The 20,055-nt window shown below is 42.7% G+C and overlaps 1 protein-coding gene across 8 annotated transcripts in view; it reads left to right on the top strand.

Moving 5' to 3' along the window:
- The window catches only part of USP49 (ubiquitin specific peptidase 49), a 101,420-nt gene that overhangs the window by 26,172 nt on the left and 55,193 nt on the right, over positions 1–20,055 (top strand). The gene's annotated exons all lie outside the window — the stretch shown is intronic.

Below are 20,055 nucleotides of genomic sequence, written 5' to 3'. Positions count from 1 at the left end.
ACTATGAGGGTAACTGATCAGTTACTGTTTGTCTTACTCCATTCTGAACTTTCACCGCTTACTTTCATCTTAACCTTGTGAATTTTTTAGTACCACGAATTAACTTAAGCTATGAGGGGACACAGCCATATTTGAAGTTAAAATGGGACCTAAAGAACAGCAACCATACTAAAACAAGTCTAGGATAGGTCTTAAAACTTACTGGTGGCAAGATAGAGCTCATATCTGTCATGACCTGTCAAGAATAATTATCTACCCCTTCTTTTTCTCCAAATGCTATCATTTGCTATGATGTTTGTCCCACCACGGGGATCCCGTTCATTTGAGCAAGTGCATATGTGTGTCTGGTGGTAATCAGATACAATTCTGCTTTGGGAGGTTGAGGTGGGAGGATGACTTGAGGCCAGGAATTCTTTTATTTATTTATTTAGTTTTGAGATGGAGTCTTGCTCTGTCACCCAGGCTGGAGTGCAGTGGTGTGATCTCAGCTCACTGCAACCTCTGCCTCGCGGGTGCAAGCAATTAATTCTCTTGCCTCAGCCTCCTAACTAGTTGGGACTACAGGCATCCACCACGACCCCTGGCTAATTTTTGTATTTTTGTAGAAATGGGGTTTCATGGTGTTGGCCAGGCTGGTCTTAAACTCCTGACCTCAAGTGATGTGCCCACCTTGTGCTGGGATGTGCCTCCCAAAGTGCTGGGATTACAGGCGTGAGCCACTGCGCCTGGCTGAGACCAGGAATTCTAGACAAGCCTGGGCAATATAGTAAGACCTCATCTGTACCAAAAAAAAAAAAAAGCCAGGTGTGATGGCTAGCTACTTGGGAGGCTAAGGTGAGAGTACTGCTTGAGCCCAGGGAACTGAGGCTGCAGCGAAGTATAATCATTCCACTGCCCTCCAGCCTGGGCAACAGAGTAAGACCTTCTTGAAGAAATAGGATTCTACAGAAAGCCCAGTAAAAGGTTTGACTAAATTTATGAGATATAAAATGTTTTTAAATTATGCAAGTTAATACATTCATGTCAATAATTTAAAACTACCAGATAACTACAATCCTCTACCTGAATCTTACCCTCCTCCCAGAATCTATAAGTATATGGCATGTATTTGTGCAACCTTCTTTGCCTAGTGGTTAAAAACATGGATTTGGAGCTAGACCGTTTTTAACCAGTCACTATTAACTTGACATTTCGGCATGTTATCTCTGTGCCTCAATTCCTTGGATATAAGGTGAGGACAATAAAATGCTATCTCATAGCAATTGATTTGTTAATCCATATAAAAAACTTGAAATAATGTCTGGAACGAAGTAAGTGTTTAGTAAATGTTAACTATAATTCTCATATGTATCTCAATTAGCATTTTTATGTACCAGCCATCCACACATAAATTTTTCTCTGATACATTCTAAGAGTTAAACCATCTCAGATAAGGTTAAACATGGTGGCAAAAGCTTTTTAGTTTTTTTCATGAAAAATTTTCTTTTTGACTTCATCTCTAAGTATGCTGCTAGACTATGTGTGAGAATAAAGTTCTATACCTTTACCTTTTACTGTATATCTTATAGTGTATATGATATTTATATATAAATAAACAACTATCTTCAGCCTAACATAGGTTCATCTTGCCTGTAAAAGTATCTTATAAAGCAGGATACACAATTCTCTTGTTTCTAGATGGCTATGTCAAATGCTGTGCTGTGTTTCTGTCAATCTATTTTGAAGGACGTGCCTTCTTGAGTTTTTTTTCTTTTCTATTTTTTTTTTTTTTTGAGATGGAGTCTTGCTCTGTAGCCCAGGCTGGAGTGTAGTGGCGTGATCTCAGCCCACTACAACCTCCACCTCCTGGGTTCACGACATTCTCCTGCCTCAGCCTCCCGAGTAGCTGGGACTACAGGCACCCGCCACCACACCAGGCTAATTTTGTTTCTGTATTTTTAGTAGAGACGAGGTTTCACTGTGTTAGCCAGGATGGTCTCGATCTCCTGACGTCGTGATCCGCCTGCCTTGGCCTCCCGAAGTGCTGGGATTACAGGCGTGAGCCACCACACCCGGCCTCTATTTTTTTTTTTTTTTAGATAATCTTCTCTTTCCCAGACTGGTATGCAGTGGTACAGACTTGGTTCACTGCAACTTCCACCTCCCAGGTTTAAGCAATTCTTGTGCCTCAGCCTCCTGACTAGCTGGGATTTTTGTATTTTTAGTAGAGATGGAATCTCGCTGTGTTGGCCAGGGTGGTCTTGAACTCCTGGCCTCAAGTGATCCCACCTCAGCCTCCCAAAGTGCTGGGATTACAGGCATGAGCTACTGCATCCAGCCTGAAGTTTTTTTTTTTTTTTCCTTTTTACACACAGGATCATAGTAGTTATTTTATTTTTTATTTAATTTAAAGAGACAAGTCTTGCTGTACTACCCAGCTGGCCTTTAATTCCTAGACTCAAGTGATCCACCTCTCTGAACCTCCTGAGTAGCTGGGACTATAGGTGCTCACCTGTACCTGGGCTAGAATCATAGTAGTTTTGAACATATTTCTGATACTGTTGTATGGTTTGTCAGCACTTTCTTAGGTGGTATAGACAATTAACTATTTTAAGAAGGAAGAACACTTAGAAACAGTAATCTATTTTTATTGTTTCCTGTTATCTCAGTGTTAAAATTAAAAAACAAAAAAAAGACTAGGAATAGAAACAGGCCAGGCGTGGTGGCTCACGCCTGTAATCCCAGCACTTTGGGAGGCCGAGGCAGGTGGATCACCTGAGGTGAGGAGTTCAAGACCAGTGTGACCAATATGATGAAACCCCATCTCTACTAAAAATACAAAAATTAGCCAGACGTGGTGGCGCATGCCTGTAATCCCAGCTACTTGGGAGGCTGAAACAGGAGAATTGCTTGAACCTGGGAGGCAGAGGTTGCAGTGAGCTGAGATTGCGCCACTGCACTCCAGCCTGGGCAACAGAGCAAGACTCTGTCTCAAAACAACAACAACAAAACAGAAACAGTAATCTCTTTTTAGTATTTCCCTCTTGAATTGCTCTGGATTAGATTAGATTATTATGGACTATTCTATCTGCTGTGACTATAGATAGTGAGGCTATTTATACAAACAAGTTGGCTGGGCACGGTGGCTCATGCCTGTAATCCCAGCACTTTGGGAGGCCAAGGCGGGCGGATCACAAGGTCAGGAGTTCGAGATCAGCCTGACCAACATGGTGAAACCCCATCTCTACTAAAAATACAAAAATTAGATGGATGTGGTGGCACATGCCTGTAATCCCAGCTACTCTGGAGGCTGAAGCAGGAGACTCTCTTCATCCCGGGAGGTGGAGGTTGCAGTGAGCCAAGATCGCGCTGTTGCACTCCAGCCTGGCAACGGAGAGAGACTCCATCTCCTAAAAAAATAAAATAAAATAAATAAAATAAAATAAGATAAAATAAAATAGTGTGTCAGACAATGTTTTAAGTGCCTTACTCATTTATTTATTATCTCATTTAATCCTGTCACTTATAAGGTAGATACTGTTATTGTCTTCATCTTAAAGCTGAGAAAAGTGAGGTGCAGATTGAGTAATTTGCTCAAAGTCACATTGCAAGTGACAGCTTCAGGATTTAAACCTAGGCCTATGCTATTGACCAGAGAGTGCTGGCCTAGTTAATAACTCTTATAAGGTTTGCTATGGTTGTGAGAATTTAAATAAGACATAAAAACCAAATATCTCCTGAAAAAGTCACCATAACTATTGGGTTTTGTTTGCCTGTGTGAAGGAAAATTTGAAATCATGTATTTTAAGTATGGGAAAAAATGATAAGAGATGATTATTCATAAATAATTATTTTTCTTGACCATGCTTAAATGAATATTGCTGTTTTGCTTCATTGTGAATCATTTATAGTAGATAGAAATCACCTAACTAAAGAACAACATATGTTTAGAAGGGATTAGAGTTGATTTGTAGATTGCCATTTAGCTGCTATTCATAGAAACATGCAGACAGAAAGATTGAACTGCGCAGCAGTTTGGAACTGATTGATAATTGGAAATTGCTCTTTCATCCTGTTAAATAATATTTGAGTGACAGTCAGCAGAAAGTTGTACAGGAGAAGAAAAGCCAGGAGAAAGGTGACTTACAGGTCATATAATTAGAATGTGATGGCCTAAAGAGTAAATGTGCATTAGCAATTGACATTTATATAGGAACTAGGAGGAAGTGTTGTATGTGGTTTTTGTTATGGGGTCTGACTTTTCTTCAAATAGCAATTCATTTCTTGTTAAAATATGGTGAAGTACAGAGTAAGCGACAGTTAAAGTAACAACAAGTACGCTAATAAAATGTCTTGGCCCTCCTGTGAGTATGGTTGCAGGTAGTCAGTGATGTTTTCCTCTTTTTCTCTCCATCTTTTTTTACCCCTTTCCTTTGTTTGAGAATCTCTTCTGAATATTGATGAAAGTTATGGCTCTTATTGTACATATCTTTTAAAACAATGTCTTAAAGGGTGGTCTAGGGGCCCCTCGAGAACCTTTCAAGGGCTGATGAAGTTAAAACAATTTTCCTAACAATTCTAGAATTTCTAACCTCATTCTCTTACAAGTGTGCAATGAAGTTTTCCAGAGGCTACATAATGTACAATTGACTGAACGCAGAAGCAGATGGGAGAATATAGCTGTTTTCCTTAGCCTAGACTTTAAAAGATTAACAAAAATGTAAAATAAGGCCACTCTTCTCATTAGATTTGCTGTGATAAGCTCTGTGGTTTCTTTCTATCTCAGAACATTGTAATGATCCCAGTGTGGGCTGAAAGTCATGATGTCTCTCCCACTGATGTGTACCAAACTCAGAATGTTGTTTGTATGAGTTGCTCCCAACTTTGGACAGGCCCTTTCATATTCTTTGAACCTTTTGTTCTACAGTATTAACTGAACACCTACTGTGTTCTAGCCCTGTTCTATTAAAGCAGAAAAATCTCTACCATCATGGAGCTTGTGTGCTATTAACAGCTTCCATTTTAGCCTTTGAGTTCTTTGCCTAGACACAGCTGCCTCTTTAGGGGAATCTCAGAGTTGATAGCACTAGTGTGTCTCAGTGGCTGAGTGCTGAGGATAGAGTGGCTTGACATTTTGCGAATTTTGATTATTAAAAAAGGCACCGGCCGGGCGCGGTGGCTCAAGCCTGTAATCCCAGCACTTTGGGAGGCCGAGACGGGCGGATCACGAGGTCAGGAGATCGTGACCATCCTGGCTAACACGGTGAAACCCCGTCTCTACTAAAAATACAAAAACTAGCCGGGCGAGGTGGCAGGCGCCTGTAGTCCCAGCTACTCGGGAGGCTGAGGCAGGAGAATGGCGTAAACCCAGGAGGCGGAGCTTGCAGTGAGCTGAGATCTGGCCACTGCACTCCAGTCCGGGCGACAGAGCGAGACTCCGCCTCAAAAAAAAAAAAAAAAAAAAAAAGGCACCATACAGGGCCGGGCGCAGTGGCTCACGCCTGTAATCCCAGCACTTTGGGAGGCCGAGGTGGGCGAATCACGGAGTCAGGAGATCGAGACCATCCTGACTAACACTGTGAAACCCCATCTCTACTAAAAATACAAAAATTAGCTGGGCATGGTGGTGGGCACCTGTAGTCCCAGCTACTTGGGAGGCTGAGGCAGGAGAATTGCTTGAACCTGGGAGTCGGAGGTTTTTCTGTGAGCCGAGATCGCGCCATTGCACTCCAGCCTGGCGACAGAGGGAGACTCTGTCTCAAAAAAAAAATAAAGGCATGCTTTGGAAGGCTGAGATGGGAGGATTGCGTTCTTTTTTTTTGAGACGGAGTTTCGCTCTGTCACCCAGGCTGGAGTGCTATGGCGCAATCTTGGCTCACTGCAAGCTCTGGTTCCCGGGTTCACACCATTCTCCTGCCTCAACTTCCCAAGAAGCTGGGACTACAGGCGCCCGCCACCACGCCCGGCTAATTTTTTGTATTTTTTAGTAGATATGGGATTTCATCATGTTAGCCAGGATGGTCTCGATCTCCTGACCTCGTGATCCACCCGCCTTGGCCTCCCAAAGTGCTGGGATTACAGGCAGAAGCCACCATGCCCAGCGAGGTCAGGAGTTCTACACCATCCGGGGCAACATAGTTAGACCCTGACTCGGGGCGAAAAAAAAGGCCAGGCATGGTGGCATGCACCTATAGTCCTAGCTACTCAGGAAGTTGAGGCAGGAGGATAGCTTGAGCTCAGGAGTTCAAGGTTACAGTGTGCTGTAATCACATCACTGCACTTAAGCCTGGGCAATAGAGCAAGACCCCGTCTCTTAAAAAAAAAAACACACAAAAAACAAAACAACAACAACAAAAAACAAGCCAAGCATGGTGGCCTCATACCTATACTCCCAGTATTTAGGGAGGCAGAAACCAGAGAATTGCTTGAACCCAGGAGTTTGTTTGAGACCAGCCTGGGCAATATAGTGTGACCCACTCTCCAAAAATAAAAATAAATAAAAACATAACAAAGGCACAATATGGTTTAGGATTTTTCAAATTTTACGTGGAACCCCAGTGTAACAATAAAGATGGGCCTATCCTCTTATTCTTGTGGTTGATTTTACCTTGTTTTGCTTTCAGAGTTAGTGCTAGTTTTGTCAAGAAATAACAAGCCACAAGTGCGGTGGCTTATGCCTGTAATCCCCGCACTTTGGGATGCTGAGGCGGGTGGAATACCTGAGGTCAGGAATTCAAGACCAGCCTGGCCAACATGGTGAAACCCCATCTCTACAAAAAATACAAAAATTAGCCAGGCATGATGGCGGGTGCCTGTAATCCCGGCTACTCGGAAGGCTGAGGCAGGAGAATTGCTTGAACCCAGGAAGCAAAGGCTGCAACAAGCCGAGATTGCGCCACTGCACTCCAACCTGGGCGACAGAGCAAGACTCCATCTCAAAAAATAAAGAAAGAAAAAAGAAAAAGAAAAAAAGAAAATGAGATACCAATGGATGTTAAATTTATTCTTTTTTTTTTTTTGAAGAAAAATATTCTTAAATGCATGAGATTTTCTTTTCCTGGTAAGTTGCTCCCCAAACCCTGTAATTTATTTAATAGATTTTTATACAAAAAGATATGACTTGGCTCATTAGATTGAGTCACTTAATACTGACTTGAAGGTTAACTAATATGGCTGTCAGACTCTTTGCTCACTGGCTAGATGTCTGTCTTATCACTCACTAACTTCAGCCATTTCTAAGTACTGACAACTGGAATGCCATTAGAATATTAATGGAGCCGGGCGCGGTGGCTCAAGCCTGTAATCCCAGCACTTTGGGGGGCCGAGGCGGGCGGATCACTCGGTCAGGAGATCGAGACCATCCTGGCTAACCCGGTGAAACCCTGTCTCTACTAAAAAATACAAAAAACTAGCCGGGCGAGGTGGCGGGCGCCTGTAGTCCCAGCTACTCGGGAGGCTGAGGCAGGAGAATGGCGTAAACCCGGGAGGCGGAGCTTGCAGTGAGCTGAGATCCGGCCACGGCACTCCAGCCTGGGCGACAAAGCGAGACTCTGTCTCAAAAAAAAAAAAAAGAATATTAATGGAAAAAGAAACTGACATTTAAAACGTGAATGACCCAAATTTTTTTCCAAAGATTATTTTAATTTTAAAATACACTTTAATAGAAACTTTTTTTTTTAATTGAGTGGCATTTTGTCCTTCCCGTCATTGAAGGTATGAAAGGAGATTTTTTGTTTTGTTTTGTTTTGAGACGGAGTCTCACTCTGTCACCTAGGCTGGAGTGTAGTGGCGCAGTCTCTGCTCACTTCAATCTCCGCCTCCTGAGTTCAAGTGATTCTTGTGCCTCAGCCTCCTGAGTAGCTGCAATTACAGGCGTGTGCCACCATGCCTGGCTAATTTTTGTATTTTTAGTAGAGACAGGGTTTCACCATGTTGGCCAGGCTGGTCTTGAACTCCTTACCTCAGGTGATCCGCCTGCCTCGGCCTCCCAAAGTGCTGGGATTACAGGCATGAGCCACTGCGCCGAGCCCTATTTTTTCTGTCCTTATGAATTTATGCCCTTTTAAAAACCCCTTTGTTGTGATTTTAAGAGGGAAAAGAGGTGAATATATTCATTCTGCTTTGTTTTACTGGAAGCCCAGGGTTTAACACATATTATCAAGTGCATGCAAAATACTAAGAATTGTGTTAGACATTTGGTCTTTTCTCTAATTTAAAAATCCCGTCAAATTATGTTGAGGTTTATGGCCAGGTGTGGTGGCTTAGGAAATCCTAGCACTTTGAGAGGCTGAGGTGGTAGGATTGGTTGAACCCAGGAATTTGAAACCAGCCTGGGAGACACAGCAAAACTGTGTCTCTACCAAAAAACCAAACCAAAACAAAACAAACAAAAAAATTACAAAAATTAGCCAGGTGGGGTGGCACATGCCTGTAATCCCAGCTGCTCAAAGGGCTGAGGTGGGATGGTCACCTGAGCCTGAGGAGGTCAAGGCTGCAGTGAGCTGTGATCATGCCACTGCACTTCAACGTGGGTGAGGGTGAATGAAAAACAAACAAACAAATAAATAAATATTGAGGTTTAGAAAATTCATTTACATTAATGTTCATCTAATTTTTTGAGCTCCTTTAATATGCTAGGTACTATCACATACATTATTTTATATAATCACATCAACTCTGTGAGAACATTAAGACAAATGCAGGAAAGTTAAATAATAAATTTAAGTTATACTGTGCCTAGCTATTGGATATCAGATAGCTGATGTGGTTTTTAAGCAGGGGAATCAGTATAGAATGAAAATGCTGTTTTTGTTTAATACCCCTGATAATACTTAAGATTTACTGTAGCAGATCCAGAAAGATTGGAGGCATCAAGATCCACTAGCAGTTAAAACAGTAATAATGCAGGCATGCAGTGTAAGGACAGATTTGGGGCAAGGGGAAATGGGGAGGGTGACTAGGTTCAAGAAGTCAAGAAGCAAGGGGGGCATTTGAATTCATACTCTTAAATGAGCTATCATAACAGAGAGCCTAGACTAGGATCTAATACTCTCCTTTCTGAATACAAATTAGTAGGCTTTGTAACTGACTTGATTGTGACATGAATAAGGAGTTAAAGAGAAAGTCAGGTTTTCACGTCAGGTAAATAGGAGTGCCATATCAAGAACTGGAGGAAGGTGGGAAGAAGTGCTGAATTAAGGAGCAGTTAGTACATTTAAATATTAAGCGTGAGAGGCCGGCTGCTGTGGCTCCTGCCTGTAATCCCAAAAGTTTGGGAGGCTGAGATGGGCAGATTGCTTGAGGCTAAGAGTTCGAGACCAGCCTGGCCAACCTGCTGAAAACCCATCTCTAATAAAAAACAAAAAAAATTAGCCAGATGTGGTAGCGCATGCCTATAATCCCAGCTACTCTGGAGGCTGAGGCATGAGAATTGCTGGAACCTGGGAGGTGGAGGTTGCAGTGAGCCAAGATCACACCATTGCGCTCCAGTCTGGGTAACAGAGTGAGACTCTGTCTCAAAATAAAATAAAATAAATAAGTGTGAATTTCATGGTTGGTTAAATATATGATCATCTAACATGTCTTCTGTATTCCTTTGTTTTTTGATATTTGTCTGAATGGGCTGTAAATATATCATACACTATTTAAAAAATTGAGTTCATTAAATCACATTGTTTCCTTAATGTGCTCTTATTTTTAAGCCCTTCTTTTAGTATTTTTAAACCTGTAGTTTGAGGACCATCTTTTCCTTTTGAATCCATGTACTCTGATTTCATTAGAACACAAAATATTTTTACAAATCAATTTTACAAGGTTGAGAGCTCAATAGAAAAGACACGAATTGACCGGGCACAGTGGCTCTCGCCTGTAATCTCTGCACTTGGGAGGTCGAGGTGGGCGGATCATGAGGTCAGGAGATTAAGACCATCCTGGCTAACATGGTGAAACCCTGTCTCTACTAAAAAATACAAAAAAAAAAAAAGAAAAAAAATTAGACGGACGTGGTGGCGGGTGCGTAATCCCAGCTACTCAGGAGGCTTAGGCAGGAGAACGGTGTGAACCCAGGAGGCGAAGATCGTGTGACTGCACTCCAGCCTGGGCAACAGAGCGAGACTCAGTCTAAAAAAAAAAGGAAAGAAAAGACATTAATTGACAGTTCGCATAAAAAGAAAAAAGATAGGCCAGGCGCGGTGGCTGAAGCCTGTAATCCCAGCACTTTGGGAGGCCGAGATGGGCGGATCACGAGGTCAGGAGATCAAGACCATCCTGGCTAACACTGTGAAACCCCATCTCTACTAAAAAAAAAATACAATACAAAAAACTAGCTGGGCGTGGTGGCGGGCACCTGTAGTCCCAGCTACTCGGGAGGCTGGGGCGGGAGAATGGCGTAAACCCGAGAGGCGGAGCTTGCAGTGAGCCAAGATCGTGCCACTGCACTCCAGACTGGACAACAGAGTGAGACTCCGTCTCAAAGAAAAAAAAGAAAAAAGATAGATCAATATTCACTATAAAGATGTACAAGCAAAATATATGTATATATTATTTTTCAAATGTCCTATTGAAACATATTTAAAGTTGTATCAGTCTCCAGTATTAGGGAAATGCATTCTCAAATACTGCTGGTGGGTAATTAGGGGGTAGTGTATAAAGTAGCGTAATGTTTTGGAGGCCAGTTTGATGATCTCTATCCAAAATTTAAATGCGTATATCCCTTGACACAGCAATTCATTTTCTGTAAATTATGTCATAGATGCACTTGTGTAAGTGTCCCATGATATATACCCAACCATATCTATGGTGTATTGTTTATAATAATGAAACACCAAAATGGCATAATTCTCTTCTCCTGGGGGCTAAATGCATTATGCACTTCATATCATAGGATATGCTACAGTCTTTAAAAAGAGTGATGTGGCCAGGTGCGGTGGCTCATGCCTGTAATCCCAGCACTTTGGGAGGCCGAGGTGGGCGGATTGCCTGAGGACAGGAGTTTGAGACCAGTCTGGCCAATATGGTGAAACCCCGTCTCTACTAAAAATACAAAAAAATTAGCCAGGCATGGTGGTGTGCACCCGTAATCCCAGCTACCTGGGAGGCTGAGGTAGGGGAATTGCTTGAACCAGGGAGGTGGAGGTTGCAGTGAGCCGAGATGGTGCCATTGCACTTCAGCCTGGGCAACAGAGTGAGACTCTGTCTCAAAAAAAAAAAAAAAAGGCAGGGCGCGGTGGCTCAAGCCTGTAATCCCAGCACTTTGGAGGCCGAGACGGGCGGATCACGAGGTCAGGAGATCGAGACCATCCTGGCTAACACGGTGAAACCCCGTCTCTACTAAAAAATACAAAAAACTAGCCGGGCGTGGTGGCCGGTGCCTGTAGTCCCAGCTACTCGGGAGGCTGAGGCAGGAGAATGGTGTGAACCCTGGAGGCGGAGCTTGCAGTGAGCTGAGATCCGGCCACTGCACTCCAGGCTGGGTGACGGAGCGAGACTCCGCCTCAGAAAAAAAAAAAAAAAAAAGCAATGTAAAGCCAGATATATGGGAAAATGTCTAAGATATATTAAGTTAAAAAAGGCAAAATTTAGAATAACATATAGGATACAACTTACATTAAGCATCATATTTCTAAATGCATAAAATATTCCTGGAAATGTGCCCCAGAAGGATGTTCAGTTAACAGTAGTTACCTCTAGAGAGGCTACTGGAGACAGAAAGCAGCGGGAGAATACTCATAGAATTTTAATGTTCTATACTTATATTGGTTTTATTTATTTATCTATTTATTTATTTAGAGAATGAGTCTCGCTCTGTCGCCCAGGCTGGAGTGCAGTGGCGTGATCTCGGCTCACTGCAAGCTCCGCCTCCTGGGTTCACGCCATTCTCTTGCTTCAGCCTCCTGAGTAGCTGGGACTACAGACACCCGCCACCACGCCCGGCTAATTTTTTGTAGTTTTGGTAGAGACGGGGTTTCACCATGTTAACCAGGATGGTCTCGATCTCCTGACCTTGTGATCTGCCCTCCTTGGCCTCCCAAAGTGCTGGGATTACAGGTGTGAGTCACCGCACCCGGCCCTGGTTTTATTATTATTATATTATTATTTTTTTTTTTTTTTTTTTGAGACAGAGTATCACTCTGTTGCCTAGGCTAGAGTGCAGTGGTGGGATCTCAGCTCACTGCAACCTCTGCCTCCTGGTTCAAGCAATTCTCCTGCCTCAGCCTCCCGGGTAGCTGGGATTACAGGTGTGTGCCACCACGCCCAGCTAATTTTTGTATTTTAGTAGAGATGGGGTTTCACAGTCTTGCCCAGGCTGGTCTTTGACTCCTGAGCTCAGGCAATCTGCCTGTCTCAGCCTCCCAAAATGCTAGGATTACAGGCATGAGCCACTGTGCCCGGCTGATGAGTTCTTTAAAAAATAATAATAATTATCGGCCGGGTGCAGTGGCTCATGCCTGTAATCCTAGCACTTTGGGAGGCTGAGGCAGGTGGATCACGAGGGAGACCATCCTGGCCAACAGGGTGAAATCACGTCTCTACTAAAATATAAAAAAAAATTAACCGGGCATGGTGGTGCATGCCTGTTGCCCCAGCTACTCAGGAGGCTGAGGCAGGGGAATCACTTGAACTCGGGAAGTGGAGTTTGCAGTGAGCTGAGATCGCACCACTCACTCCAGCCTGGTAACAGAGCAAGACTCCATCTCAAAAAACAAACAAATAAACAAAAAACTACAATAATTTTCAAGCATATAAAAATTGATAGTAATTTCTTAATAGCGTCGAATATCTAGTAGTCAGTGTTCAAATTTCCTCATGTATCTCATTTTAAAAATCGTTTGCTGATTTGAATTAGGATCCCAGTAAAGTTCAAATGTTGCAATTAGTTGATTTTTTCCCTCTCTCTCAACTGCCTCACCTCTCTCTCTCTCTCTCTCTCTCTCTCGTCTCCCTCCCCCCCACCTCTCTCCCTCCCTCCTTGCAAGCTATATGTTAAAGAAACTAAGTCATTGGTCTTGTAGAGTTCCCTTCAGTCTGAATATTGGTGACTGTATCCCAGTGGTATCAGATACACTGGTGGAAGAAATACTTGATAAGGGTGTATATTTCCATCAGGAGATACCTAATATCTGGATGTCTCTCTTTTTTCTTTTTGCTGAGTAGCCATTGATGGTCATTGCCTAGTCCACTAATTCATAACAGTCTTCTGTAAATGGGACCATTAGCTAGTGGCTCTTGCCAATATATTAAGTATTCTAGGATATACAACATTTAGACACAGATTACACACTTTCTTTTTATATTGTCTGCAACTATTTCCATTGGTATTCTAGTTTATTTTAGGACCCTTTCATCATGCTTTAAAGTATTCTTTTTGATCAGAAAGGTTGTCTTAGTTTTTGAACTCTAATTTAAAAATTACTTTAAGCTTTCTCAGTTTTTATCAATATTTTTTCAGCTCTGTGTGTAAAAAAATCTTAGACATAGCAATTAATAATTTGCCAAAGAGGACACTGAAGTAGAACGTTATTTGTTTATTCATTGGGTCTTTAATTCAACAAAATTTATTAGGTACCTGCTCTGTTTTCCGCATCATGTCTTCCTCCGGTTTGTTATAGTTGGGACACAGTCAAGCGGATAGAAAATTATAGTGCAGCATGGTAGATGCTGAATAAGGGAAAGTAGACACATGTGCTCGGAGAGCACATAGAGGATACGCTTAACCCAGCCTTAGAGGGTAGTGGAAGGTTTCTTGGAGGAAGGAGTGACTATACTAAGATGTGATGGATAAGTAAGAGTCAGGCTAAGGAAGGAATGGATAGCCAGGGGAATGATGAAAATGTTCTAGGGGAGGGAGCAGCTTATGGGAAGACCCAGAAGTAAGAGAGAATAGTTACTTTGGGGAACTTAAAATGCTTTAGAACAACTGGAGCATAGTCATGGGGTAGAAGAAGAGGGATGAGCTAGAGAGGTATGCAGGATCAGACTATGAAAGACAAGCCATGTTGAGGAGTTTGGACTTTCTCCCCAAGGCAGTGAGAATGACATATTTGAGTTTTAGGCTGAATGCAGGAAGACCCATTAAAAGGCAGTTAATGTGGGCTAGAACTGATGATAGTTTAAATTAGAATAGAGGCAATGGATGTGGAGGTAGTTTTATTCATTCCTTCAGAAAATAAGTACTAAGCATCTTTTTTCTGCTAGGTGCTGTTCCAAGTGCTTGAAATATAGCTGTGACCCAGATAGAACTCTCTGCCCTCATGGAGCTTATAGTCTAGTGGGGGAGAAAGACTATACATAAGTAAATACATACTATGCTTAGATAGCAATAATTGCTAGGGAGGAAAGCAAATTGGGTAAAGGAATGAGAGTGTTAAGTGGGGAATTTTATAACAGAGTGACCAAGGAAGGTGTTACTGAGAAGGAAACATCTAAGCACACATCTGAATGAAGTGAGGATGCAAGCCATGTAGATATCTGAGGAAAGAGCATTCTAGGCAGAAAAAAACCAGAATTGCACAGGTCTGAGATGAGAGATTGCCTGGTGTGTTGGAAGGACAGTGAGGAGGCCAATGTGGCTCGTGGGGAGTAAATGAGAGGAAGAATAATGAGATCAGAGAGAAAAAGGGATCTGAGCATGTAGGGTCTGATTGGTCATTATAAAGATATGATGGAGAGAAATAGTCAAAGCTCATAGGGAAGAATCAATAGGATTTGGGAATTGATGGGATATGGGAAGTGGTGAAGGAGGAAGGAATCTTGAGATAGGGAACTATCACTAAGATAAGGAACACAGTGCTCTCATAATATGAACGCTGTGACTTAATTTAAAAGAATAAAGCAGCTGGAGCAGGCAAGCATAGATACCTATTATTGTGTAAATCTCTCTTTTATGACAACCTTGGGGAAAAGATAATATTTATTTTACCCATTATGATGAGGGGGAAGTCTCTCATCTTAGAATGGGTTTTCCTTTGGTTTTTGTAGATCGCTAGTTAGGGACCGACTTTGTTCAGCAGCCAGGAAGATGCCTGAATGATGGGGCAGCAATGCTAAGCTAAATATGGATGAAGCCCTTAGGATACTGAAAAGTGCTCCCTGATACACAGCGCCACATGCTACACACACACACACACACACACCCCATTTGCATTTTGTCTGTATACTCAGTCTTTTAAGATATCTGCTAAATCCCTGGTTGACATTATCATAGTTGAATAGTATAGCAGCTGCTCTACTGAGAGAGAAGTCATTTTGACTGTGTCTGTACTAAATGTGTCTTCAGGAGATTCATCCATCCATTGAATCCTCACTTACTGATGAACTTTTTAAGTATGCATGTAATGCCTGTGTTACAGAGATAACAATAACAGGCTCATTATCCCAGGTCTTAAGGACTTCAGAGTCTAATCAGGTAGGTAAAGGAAAACAGGAATTATAGTTAGGCATGCCATAATCTTGGGTGTGAAGAAGGTATTAGAATACCAAGGAAGAGTTCCTCATATTCTGGATGAGGTTAGGCAAACTATTTTTTTGAGACTGGGTCTCACTCTATTGTCCAGGCTAAAGTGCAGTGGCTGCAACCTCTGCCACCCGGGCTCAAGTGATCCTCCTGCCTCAGCCTCCCGAGGAGCTGGGACTACAAGCATGCGCCACTATGCCCGCTAATTTTTGTATCTTTTTTGTAGAGATGGGGTTTTGCCATGTTGCCCAGGCTGGTCTTGAACTCCTGAGCGCAAGCGATGCACCTGCCTCGGCCTCCCAAAGTGCTGGGATTATAGGCTTGAGCCACCGCGCCCAGATGAGATCTTTCTATAGTAAGATACAAAGAGGGTTAAAAGGAGATAACGTGCTGAAAGGAGATAACATGCTCAATACAAATTTTATTAAGCTTTTTGTGTGTTTTCCCTTTACTTCCAGTTTTATTTTTTAGGTAGATGAGTAAATATGCCTCAAGGCCAACTGTCACTTTAGCACTAAGATAAATAACTGGTTGAAGAATGCAGATGTTGATAGCCACACTTTATCCTTTGTAGTTGAAGATGACAGCCACTGACCAGCAGTTGCCGTCTAGCCAGCAGATCCCTACCAGTTGCACACACTGGTCCTTGGTTTGTAGCTGGAAACTCCATGAACAATAGTCTTCCCTTATCCTCAGGGGAAACATTTCCAAAACTCCCAGTGGATGCCTGTTTCAGTACCATGGATCCAGCACCACGGACAGTACCAAACCCTATATATACCATGTTTTTCCTATATATACATACCTATAAAGCTTAATTTATAAATTAAGCACAGTAAGAGATTAACAACAACAATAATAGAACAACTATAACAATATGCTGTGACAAAAGTTTTGTGAATGTGGTTTCTTTCTCTCAGAATATCTTACTGTACTTGTACTCATGTATTTTCGGACCACAGGTAACTGAAACCTTAGAAAGCAAAACTGTGGATAAGGGAGGAGTCTGCATTGAGTTTGGCACAGTTTGCACTTGGCATCCTGTCTTCAGAAATAAATATATCAAGTGCTTGTCAATGCCCCCTAGGCTTATCTGCCTCTGTGATTTCTCTGAGTCCCCAGTGGTGCTGTGTCATTTGAAGTTGCATGTTAGCATGTCTTTAGAGTGTTTCTTTTGCAAATTCTGCATATCTTTGTTCAACTTATCACACAGCAGCTATTTGGGAATGCAAAGCAAAGGGAAAAAAGTATGTTTGAGAGAGCGCTGATTAATATTACAAGAGCTTATTAATATTACAAGTTTTTATTTATTTACTTACTTTTTTTTTTTTTTTGAGATGGAGTCTCACTCTGTCGCCCAGGCTGGAGTGCAGTGGCACGATCTCGGCTCACTGCAACCTCCGCCTCCCGGGTTTAAGTGATCCTCCTGCGTCAGCCCCCTGAGTAGCTGGGATTACAGGTATGCACCACCACGCTTGGCTAATTTTTGTATTTTTAGTAGAGACAGGGTTTCACCATGTTGGCCAGGCTGGTCTCAAACTCCTGACCTCATGTGATCCACCTGCCTTGGCCTCCCAAAGTGCTGAGATTACAGGCACGAGTCACGGTGCCTGGCCTAATATTACAAGTTTTTAAAGCCTTAAGTGTGTCAAGTTTCCAGTGGTGTGAGTGAAAAAAGGGTCTGAAAAAAGGTAGTTTTAAATAATAAACCTATAGCATTAAAATGACGGGATCCGATTGTGTGGCAGTAAACAGGTTTTATAAGTGACAGCTTAAAATTTTATTCCTTAACCATTTTGCAGAGTGCTAAGGGTCAAAAATAATAAAAATACTTGTCTTTTGTTTGTCTGTTTGATTTTTTTGAGAGGCTCACTCTGTTGCCCAGGCTGGAGTGCAGTGGCGTGATCACGGCTCATTGCAACCTCCGCCTCCCGGGTTCAAGTGATTCTTGTGCCTCAACCTCCCAGGTAGCTGGGATTACAGGTATGTACCACCACTTCTGGCTAATTTTTGTATTTTTAGTTAGACAGGATGTCACCATGTTGGTCAGGCAGGTCTCGAACTCCTGACCTCAGTTGAACTGCCTGCCTTGGCCTCCCAAAGTGCTGGGATTACAGGCATGAGCCACCGTGCCTGGCCAATAAAAGTACTTTTAATGAAGAAACAGTACTATACCCACCCCCCCACCGCAAAAAAAAAAGTCTCTGTAGCAGAAGAGCTCAACATCAGTGCACTTATTACCTTGAGAAACTCTTCCCTTGAAAATTATGCCATTTACAATCATAGAATTATAAGATTAAAAGGCTCTCCTGCCAGGCACAATGGCTCACACCTGTAATCCCAGCACTTTGGGAGGCCGAGGTGGGCGGATCACTTGAGGTCAGAAGTTTGAGACCAGCCTGACCAACATGGCGAAACCCCATCTCTACCAAAAAATACAAAAATTGGCCGAGCGTGTTGGTACGCATCTGTAATCCCAGCTACTCAGGAGGCTGAGGCAGGAGAATCACTTGAACCTGGTAGGCGGAGGTGCCAGTGAGCTGAGATCACACCACTGCTTTCCAGCTTGGGCAAAAAAGTGAGACCCTGTCTCAAAATATAAATAAATAAAAGGCTCTCCAAGGCTTTGTTCTAAGGATTTGATTTAAAACATTGTTTCTCAGACTTTTTGCTTTGATGGATCTTTAAAATACACACGTGTGTGTACACAAACACACACACACATATACACCAACCTAAACTAACATCTGCTATCATCAACATACAAGAAAGAATATTTTAACACCAAGAACATTGGAGACATACAATCTCTTTATAAAGAAACCAGTGTTTTGGCCGGGCGCGGTGGCTCAAGCCTGTAATCCCAGCACTTTGGGAGGCCGAGACAGGTGGATCACGAGGTCAGGAGATCGAGACCATCCTGGCTAACACCGTGAAACCCCGTCTCTACTAAAAAATACAAAAAAAATAGCCGGGCGAGGTGGCGGGCGCCTGTAGTCCCAGCTACTCGGGAGGCTGAGGCAGGAGAATGACGTAAACGCGGGAGGCGGAGCTTGTCGTGAGCTGAGATCCGGCCACTGCACTCCAGCCTGGGCGACAGAGCGAGACTCTGTCTCAAAAAAAAAAAAAAAAAAACCAGTGTTTCCCAAGAACAAAATAGATAGGAATCCTACCCTGGTGAGTGAAATTATTAGTCTGAAGATTAGTGGTTGGGGAACTCATTCATCTCAACTGGTACGTTTAGATCCTATTTTGAGTTAGGATCAATTACCTTGGGATAGAATGAACTCGCAAGTGATATTATCATATTAGTTGGACGTATATTCAGGGGAATCTTAGTTGAATTGTAGTTTATGCTGCTGCTGCTGCTTTGTTTTATTTTTGAGACAGAGTCTCGCTCTGTCCCCCAGGCTGGAGTGCAGTGGCAGGAACTTGACTCACTGCAACCTCCACCTCCTGGGTTCAAGCAATTCTCCTGCCTCAGCCTCCTGGGTAGCTGGGACTACAGGTGTGCACCACCACAGCGAGCTAGTTTTTGTATTTTTAGTAGAGGTGGGATTTTACCATCTTGGCTAGGCTGGTCTTGAACTCCTGACCTCAGGTGATCCACCTGCCTCGGCCTCCCGAAGTGCTGGGATTACAGGCATGAGCCACTCTGCCTGACCCACCCTGCTTCTTTTTTTTTTTTTTGAGATGAAGTCTCGCTCTTCTTGCCTAGGCTGGAGTGCAATGGCGCGATCTTGGCTCACGGCAACCTCCGCCTCCCGGGTTCAAGCAATTCTCCTGCCCCAGCTCCCAAGTAGCTGAGAATACAGGCATGCACCACCTTGCCTGGCTAATTTTGTATTTTTTTTTTTTAGTAGAAATGGGGTTTCTCCATGTTGGTCAGGCTGGTCTTGAATTCCCAACCTCAGGTGATCTGCTCGCTTTGGCCTCCCAGAGTGCCGGGATTACAGGCGTGAGCCCACCGTGCCTGGTCTACCCTGCTTCTTAGTAAGACTTTTAGTGTTTGCCTTGGCATCTTGAGATGGCCTTACCTATCCAGGTTCTTTGTACTTATTTCTCATCTTCTATATGAGATTGTAAACTCTGAGGTCAGAGATCTTATATTGGACAAATGTTTTAGTGCTTATATTTTTGTATGTGTGGTAAAAAAAACATAAAATTTACCATCTTAAACCCTTCATTTTCAAGAGTAGAGTTCACTAGTATTTAGTATATTTGCATTGTTGTGAAACACTTCTAAAGTTTTTCATTTTGCAACAGTTTTTCATTTTGCAAATCTGAAACTCTATACTCATTAAAAAACTCTCCATCCTCTTCCCCAGTCCCTGGCAACCACCATTCTACTTTGTCTCTATGAATTTGACTTCTTTAGATACCTCATATAAATGGAATCAATCATACAGTATTTGTCTTTTTCCGATGGACATATTTCATTTTGCCTAAAGTCCACAAGGCTCATTTATGTTGTAGCTTGTGTCAAAATTCTTTCCCCCCTCTTTTTTTTTTGAGACGGAATTTCGCTCTTATTGCCCAGGCTGGAGTGCAATGGCGCCATCTCGGCTCACTGCAACTTCCACTTTCTGGGTTCAAGCAATTCTCCTGCCTCAGCCTCCTGAGTA

The sequence above is a fragment of the Trachypithecus francoisi genome, unplaced genomic scaffold, assembly GCF_009764315.1.
Source record: "Trachypithecus francoisi isolate TF-2019V2 unplaced genomic scaffold, Tfra_2.0 Lachesis_group10, whole genome shotgun sequence".
Lineage (NCBI taxonomy): Eukaryota > Metazoa > Chordata > Mammalia > Primates > Cercopithecidae > Trachypithecus > Trachypithecus francoisi.
This window is presented reverse-complemented; position numbering and strand designations above follow the sequence as displayed.